Below are 6220 nucleotides of genomic sequence, written 5' to 3' on the forward strand. Positions count from 1 at the left end.
TTCCATGGAAACGAGTTAATGAGAGAAACGATAGTGGTAGACTTTAGATGAAAATTATATTGATGCCAAGGAAAAGCCAACAAGACCCCGCTGTGTGCCCTAGGAGGAGAGGTGTCCTGGGAGCTTGAGCAGAGAGACGTCTGGAGAGAAGGGAGTTGGCTGGTTTACGGATGGACATCCACCAAATTCACACGCAACCAGCGCCCAGCAGTCAGGACCACCTCGTACTGTGTGAGCAGCAGTTTAATTTCAGCAAAACAACAGCATCCTTCACTTACAATTAACATTGTTAATTTAAATGTCGTTGGTTATATAGTTTTATTCCTATGTGATTTGTGTTGAGTTTATACTTGTAGAGCAGACGTGAGAGTTAACACCTAGAGTGCGGTTTCTCAGCCTGGGCACTACTGACATTCGGGGTGGATAAGTCTCTGTTGTGGGCCGTCCTGTGCACTGTAGGATGTTTAGCGGCATCCCTGGCCTCTACTCACTAGATGCCAGTAGCATCCTCCCTTAATTGCAGCCAAAAATCTGTCCAGACATTCCTGAAGGACAAAATGGTCCCTAGTTGAGAAACCAGCTGACCTAGTGTCTGAGTCTGGATCCAGGCAGGAAAGAGAGGACGCCCTCAGATTGGGTAATGCAAGGGGAGTTTAATATGGAAACTGTTAATAAAAGTGTGGGGAGGGAGTAGGGAAAGACATTTACCAACAGACTAAAGGGGCAAAATAAGACAGCAGCACATTGTAGGAGCGAGAGGGGAGGGGCTGGGGTTGAGGGGAAAGAGATGCTCAGCTAGGCCCCAGCTGTTCCAGACATCCCAGCCCAGGTGCCAGCCAGGAGGAGAGAATCCATGTTGACATGCAGCCCAGATAAGGCTCCAGGTGCCTCCAGCCCCAGCTGTCATCAGGCGGCAACGACGCAGAAAGCTCCAAGTGAGAATTGCCCACCTGAGTCAGTCCAACCACAGACCCATGAGAAATATCGATAGTAATATGCTGTTTTCTAACCCAGCAAATTTTAGGGTGGGTTACGCAGCAATAGGTAACCGGACTACAAATAATCGAAATGCTAATCAACAGTTCCTAGGGTATATATTGAAGTTAATAAACACACACACACACCCCCCACACACCACCATCCACAATGAAATATTTTAAGAAAATTGCAGACAATATAACCACCCTGCCATATTCTCAATTTCTGAGTTTGAACCCATTTGGTTCCTTCTGTCTGCTACACTTTCAGGATCTGGAAAGGTGTGATGCTGATTAGTTAGGACCCCAAACCATCCACAGGGGCCACATGTCTTCTCCCACGGGGCACTGGAGTGTCTGCCAGGTGTACAGGTGTGTTCCAAGTGTTGAAAGTGCCCATGGGGAACTGATGGGAGAATGTCTCTTTATCTTCTTTATGTTCAACTCTGTTAAAGGGATACCCAAGGGTTTGTAGAGAAATTGTTCCTTTTTTACTTGTTGCTCTACTCTCCGAGAGTACAGAGAGAATCCAGTGAGGGCTGGATGCAGAGAGAAATCCGGATGACAGACTTCACACCGTCATCTGACAGCGGAGCTTCCTCTAACAGGGTCGGGCTCTCCAGAGCTGGCTCCTTGTTTCATCAGGACGAATTATCCCCCAGGAAGGGCCTCAGTCCTCATGCAGATTGGCTTCCCAGGGTGCCCACTCCATCAGCAGAGACATGGCCACAGTTAGTGAATCCCTTAGACTCATCTAGAAGCCCCGCTCCGGATAAATGAAAGGGTGAAGAACCCTGACAATCTAACAGATTAATCATTGTAACAGAATGACCCGGGAGTCTGAATTTAGTTTTTTAGCAAGAAGCTGACAGCTGCTTCTCTGCAGAGCAAGGTTAGCAGCTCAAATGGCTCCAGGAGGGAGTGATATTCAAAATATTGAATATTTAACAACTGGCACTACCTGGGCACCCGTGGGTTCAGAACAGTCCCCGTCAGCATCTCTCAGCCCTGCCCACATGGCCCAGCAGGTGAAAGGAAGGTGTGGGCACAGGGGGCTGTGGAAGAGGAAAGCTCGTGCTTGCCTGTAGGGGAAGCTGCTGTCAGTTCCAGATCACGGCAGATGTGGGAATATAAGCCATCTGTTTTCAGATCCACAGATTTTTCCCAGAGAGGCTACAATAGATTTCTTTATGAAATTTAAATATTGACAACTTGTTTGAAATTTTACAAAAAAAAAAAACCTCTTTACAGGCCAAACCAAAAAAAGAAATGAACGTGTATGACATCTCTGTGTCAGTTCTTCACTGCTGCTCCGAGGCAGAGCCAGACGGTACCTTGGAGCGCACTGTCATTATTTTCTATGTAGGGTAATATAAGGAGCCTCTTCACATGCGGCCAAACTCCCAGGCTTTCACACTTTGAGGGGATGAAACTATTGGTCCCTTTTATTTTAAGTAATTAAAAAATAAATTTTATTCCAAGCAGAGTTGTACAACAAAGGAAGTAATGCATGATAAGACGCACGACATAATAAATAGAAAAATTGTGAATTACATTTAAATTTCACAGTAAGAAAACCGAGACATTGATATAACCAAAAGGTATCATTTAACTGAATTGCCAGGCTAGGGAGACTGGAAGTGTGTGCATGAGCGTGTGTATGTATGTGGAAGGAGAGAGGAAGGAGAGAGTTAAAAAGTTAAATCGAGGCAGACGTCGTGCCGCTCTGCAGTGCTGCCCTTGTTCTCCACTTTTCTGTTTTTCTTTTTGCAGACGCCGCCCTGCTCTCATCAGCCTCTGGCCTGCCATCTCCTTGAGTCCTAACACCATGCCTTCAGCTGAGTTGCAGAGTTCTGATGGAGAGATATTTGAAGTTGATGTTGAAGTTGCGAAACAATCTGTGACGATTAAGACCATGCTGAAATATTTGGGAGTGGGTGATGAAGGAGATGATGAGCCAGTCCCCGTGCCAAATGTTAACGCAACGATATTAAAAGAGGTCGTTCAGTGATGCACCCACCACAGGGGTGATTCTCCTTCTCCTCAGGATGGTGAGGACAAAGAAAAGCGAACAGATGACATCCCTGTTTGGGATCAAGAATTCCTGAAAGTTGCCCAAGGAACACTTTTTGAGCTTATACTGGCAGCAAACTACTTAGACATCAAAGGTTTGCTTGATGTTACCTGCAAGACTGTTGCCAATATGATCAAGGGGAAAACTCCTGAGGAGATTAGAAAGACATTCAATATCAAAAATGATTTTATTGAAGAAGAGGAAGCCCAGGTATGCAAAGAGAACCAGTGGTGTGAGGAGAAGTGAAATTTTGTGTCTGATGCTGTAACACTGTAAGGACTGTTGCAAATACTAGTTGCACTGCTTTGTTTATAATTGTTAATATTAGAAAAACGGTCCACAAATGCAGCAGCAAATCAGTTGTATTAGCAGAATGTCATCCTCGTTGCATGTGTAGTTGCAGCACAGATTGCAAACTCATGGCTCAGTTTCTTCTAGTATGATCAAAAGTTCTTTTTTCTTTGCTCTGAATAAACTTGAACTGTGGGTTCTCTATAGAAAGTGGCATTTTGGGCTTCCCCTCTCTTTGTAAAGCTATTTCTGCCTAGTTTATTGTCCAGTTAACTTTACCTTAGTGACCTTTAAAAGCTGGCACTGTAAATAAAACAACTTGCAAAAAAAAAAAGTTAAATCCTCATCTTCTCTCTCTCTCTCTTTTTTTTTTAATTGGTCCTTTAAGTTAGCAAAGCTGTCCCCTCCCCCTTGCTGTGCTGTGAAGACCTTTAGAATAAGAAAAGTCAAATTAGCGTCAAGTTCCAGGAACTTCCTGGGTAAAAATATTAAGGACATCTGCTTCCCCCAAATCAAACCTTTTAGAAAACCATTGGGGGGACTGAGATGAGATGCCAAATAAGTCCTCCAAAGAGAGCTTCAAAAAGGCGGGAGAAGTCTGGGCTGCACTCCACACTCTACCAAGAGCTGACTACCCTCCCATGGCGTTTGTGCTTTGGGGATGGGTAACTGATCATGTGATGGGAACTCTAAAAATAGGAACATGGCAGCCTGGGCAGGGCCTGGACCAGCAAGGACATTATACACTAGTGGACAAGCTGTGTCCATTGAACTGTGAGCCTTCACTTTCAACTGTGACACCTTCCACACCGGCCACCAAAAGCAGGAGCCATTGTGGGCTCATCACATTCTCCCCCTTCTCTCCCAGCCTGCTGTTTTGAGGTACAGTCTTTCAGATCGAGTAAACCCATGAGCTGGACCATCTCTGTGGGCCTGTGACACTTGCACTCGCAGAGGACCCCATATGCTCAGCTTACCTGGTTCAATGTTCATCTTGAACTGCTTAACTTTTGAACAACAGGTCTTGCATTTTTATTCTGCGTGAGCCTACAAATTTTGTAACCGGTCCTGCCCCTGAGATTCTTGAATCATTGCAGAGGAACACTTTTGAAAAGGCGGCCTCAAGAAAGTGATACAGTCACATTACTCATGGTCGCTATGTTCTATAAAGTTGCCACGAACACTGACTTAATGAGTATTGAACGAGGCTCCTAGGAGAAATACAGGGTTAGGTTCCTGTGAGCTTCCGATCACAACATTTTCATCAACCAATCAATGTGTTACGTGTGTTTCTGCTCAAGGACACGTTAGTTAGAATATGCCATTGATTCATTAGCATTGAAATTCTGACAAAAGCACTATAACTCATGCCTGAATGAAGCTTATCTAACACATATTTCCTCATAAGGCACCCTACAGCCTTCTTGCACTTAGGAAGACTAGACAACACTTTGGCACTAAGCAAGGGTGTTGTTTAAACAGTGAAATCACCCACCACCAATAACAACAAATGCAAAACTTGTCTCTGAATGACCCACGAGAAGGACACTTGTTTACAGTGTGAGAGCTGCAATGAGGAGACAGAACATCACCTTGTTCCAGGTCATTTTGGTGGACCCCAGACCCTCATTTTTCACCACTCTGTGCATACTCAGAAATGACCGAAAGTGCTGTATTCATTTGGGGGTTACCAGTAAATTTTAGCATGTAGGTAAATTTGCAAGCACACAATCTCTGAATAATGTGGAGGGACTGCACTATGCTTTTTGTTCAGTTTGCTGTGTGAGAACCCAGCCAATTCGTGGGAAAATAAGACCATATTAGGATACCAAACTGACAACATATGTCAAAGCACTCAGACTACTACTAACAATAATAACAATACTGCATATACAGTTGACCCTTGAACAACGTGAGGGTTAGGGGCTCAAACCCTCCACCAGTTGAAAATCCACATATAATTTAGGGTGGGTCCTCCATGTCTGCAAATTCAACCAACCACAGATCATACAGTACTGTAGTATATTTACCATTGAAAAAAAATCCACATGTCAGTGGACCCATGCAATTCAAACCCATGTCGCTCAACAGTCAACTGTACTTATACAGCACATACAACGTCGCTTGAACTGCTCTAAGCACTTCACATATAGTAACTCACTTAAGCAGCACAACAGCCCAAAGAGGTGGTACGAGGTCTGTAATTTACTCTAAAATGCTCCCACTTAAGTATGTTCTAGCTAGTCAAAGCTCTAACACGAAAGGCCAATGCATTGCTCTAATAAAAAAATCTGTATTTCAGAATGATTAACTGATGTCATATCAGAAGGACCACACTCCAGAGGCAGCTACTACAAAGTTTCTGTTATCTGTATTTCCATCAGCACTCAAGGTTGGGTTAATTAGCATGATGAGCGTCAGAAACAGACTCTTACTGGTGAAATTAATGGCTTGCTAAACAGCATAATAAATGTTCAAGGAAGACTCTTTACAGGCAACATTAAGGTACTCTGGCTAACATATTTTTAGGATATCTCCCCCCTCCAACAAGGTATAAGAATCTACCAAGATCTGTGACCTGCATCCTTGGGAATGGTACCCAAATCTCAATCCCTAAATGGTCCTGTATTTGTCCACTGTTATGGGATTTGCCCGATGCTACCTGTCAGAGCACCTCAAGTCAACCTTGCGTGAAAGGTGAAAGCCAGAACAGCTAAAAAATGACAGAGCACGTCTCACACTCACAAAAAAAGAGAATATGCATGTTTTCTGTTCACTTGTTACTGTTTGACTAACAAATGCCTGTGTATGTGGAGAAATTTTGTCTGAGTTCATTTTGTTATACAGTAAACCCTGATAAAGATATTATGGGAAAGTA

The 6220-nt window shown here is 43.8% G+C and overlaps 1 pseudogene; it reads left to right on the forward strand.

Moving 5' to 3' along the window:
• The first annotated feature begins 2721 nt into the window (after window positions 1-2721).
• Window positions 2722-3400, forward strand: LOC101281484 (S-phase kinase-associated protein 1-like; annotated as a pseudogene).
• The last annotated feature ends 2820 nt before the right edge of the window (window positions 3401-6220 follow it).

This window comes from Orcinus orca, chromosome 10 (assembly GCF_937001465.1).
Source record: "Orcinus orca chromosome 10, mOrcOrc1.1, whole genome shotgun sequence".
In the NCBI taxonomy this organism is placed as follows: domain Eukaryota; kingdom Metazoa; phylum Chordata; class Mammalia; order Artiodactyla; family Delphinidae; genus Orcinus; species Orcinus orca.